This window comes from Palaemon carinicauda, chromosome 24 (genome assembly GCF_036898095.1).
Source record: "Palaemon carinicauda isolate YSFRI2023 chromosome 24, ASM3689809v2, whole genome shotgun sequence".
NCBI lineage: Eukaryota > Metazoa > Arthropoda > Malacostraca > Decapoda > Palaemonidae > Palaemon > Palaemon carinicauda.
In genome coordinates, this window is record NC_090748.1 from 7850169 (window position 1) to 7852668 (window position 2500).

A 2500-nucleotide genomic window follows, 5' to 3' on the forward strand; every position below is an offset into this window, starting at 1 on the left:
TATATATATATAAACCAGTATATATATATATATATAGATATATATATATATATATATATATATATATATATATTCAAATATATGGCTTATTTGAATATGAAAAACACGTCTAAATGTGCAAAATTTATCATTAATTGAATGCCAAGTAACAAACTACCAATTAGCTACGATGGTGAAGATGGGTTGATTTCAATTCTAAGTACAAAACACCTGAATTTGACAGGTATAAGTACAGAAGAATTGTCATTGACTTTTATCTTTCTTCGTGGCCAAGTGGTTTAGTCACTGTCTATACAAGCTTGCCGACCAGGGTTCGATTCCCGGCCGGACCCAAGCTCTTGTCTTTGTGTGATTTCGCCTGGGGCTCTGATCCCGAGGTTGTTAAGAGAATCCAGACATTAATGTATCAAAAATATATATGGCTTATTTGAATATGAAAAACACGTCTAAATATATATATATATATATATATATATATATATATATATATATATATATATATATATAAACCAGTATATATATATATATATATATATATATATATTCAAAATTTCATGTTAACATGTCATACATATAAACACTACTGTCTAGAAAATGTGTAGAATGATATATGATGGAAGCAATGAAACACAGAACTCACGCAAAAGATAAATGAAAATGCAAAATAATATATTCCACATTGTATGAATAAAAGGAAATATTGAGTGGAAAAAATCTAGAGATTGTTAAAATTTGAATGAATGATAATATTCTTGTAGCTTCTAACAGTTGCAAAGACCGTTCGATTTATAAACTATTTTCTGAGGGGTTAACAATATTTCCACAACATGGTTTGGTCGTAAATCTTGTTCGCTCCCGGGAGGGCTGATTCAAGCGCACTAAGTCTCTGGGGAGCAATATTGTTTGGCTTCTTCTCGACGCAGCAGTTTATACCAATGGACAGAGCCCAAGGCGAGGGGCGTCCTGTTTTCGGAGACATATTGCAATGGATATTACTGGTCAACGATATGGCAATAGCGATTGTAAGAGATATATATTTATGAATTACAAATGAGGGAAATAAGAGGTCTAGTGTAGATCTAAGTTTTGTGGTTCTTCAATCTTATACAAACTCAAGGTAAAATTAAATTTTATTTTTCTATTAAAAAACTAGAATAATTACACTGATTAGGCTATGCATTGAGAAATATAATTTATAAGAAGTTTTTTTTTTTGTTAGATCTATTATTCTAGGACTAAAAGGAGATGATTTATGAAGCAAGAGTATGCAGTTAGTTAACTCTCGGGAAAGATGCTTATGGATGGGTAGAACGTATACATGCAACCACAGAAATACAAATGGACACATACATATGTATGTATATATACATATAATGACTATGAATATATATATATATATATATATATATATATATACATATATATATACTGTATATATATATATATATATATATATATATATGTATATATATATATATGAATATATATATATATATATATATATATATATATATATATATATATATGTATATATATGTATATATATGTACACATATATTTATATATATATATATATATATATATATATATATATATATATATATATATATATATATATATATTAGAAACAAATACCTCTCAATATTGAATTCACTCTACATCAGGATCAAAGACCTAAGGTGAAAATTTATTTTATGGTAAGAATGTGTGATCTAGCAAAGATGTGAACCTATGCAAAATTGAAATCAAAGTAACAGTCGACACCATAACCATGAGTAAATAGTCTTAGAAAAATGCACAATTATTTCAAAATAGATAAGAAACATGGAGACCTGGAGGGGTACTCAGTAAAGCGCAGTCCTCCGCCACGGCATCTTATTTCTCGACATTTTGCTTACCCTTGAACTGACCTTTGATCTTGATATGTATTAATTTGCGTGGATTTTCATACAATCAAATATGAACCAAGTTTGAAGTCTCTGTGACAATGATGTCCAAACTTATGGCTGATTACGTATATTGGATATTTTGCTTGACTGTGACCTTGACCTTTGACCTTGACCTTCCAAAATTTAATAATGTCCAACTATTTACATACCAGTTAATCTGCAAGTTTCATTACTCTTCGATTGAAATTGAGGCCAAGAAGTTGTTCATAAACAAACACACAAACACGGGGTAAAACATAACCTTTCAACTTCGTTTGCGGAGGTATCAATATAGGATTCTCCATTAATACAGTACTATCGTTATCATTATTACTAGCTAAACTGCGACCCTAGTTGGAAAAGCAAGAGGCTACAAAACCAAGGGCTCCAATAGGGAAAAATAGCCCAGTGAGGAAAAGAAATGACAAATAAACTTTGTATGAGAAGTATAGAGTTATATAAATAAATTAGAGATCGTTAACAAAGTTAAAGAGAAACAGAGTAATATAAATAGATAAGAGATCGATAACCAAGTTAAAGTATTGTAGATTTTTCATATATAAATCATGAAA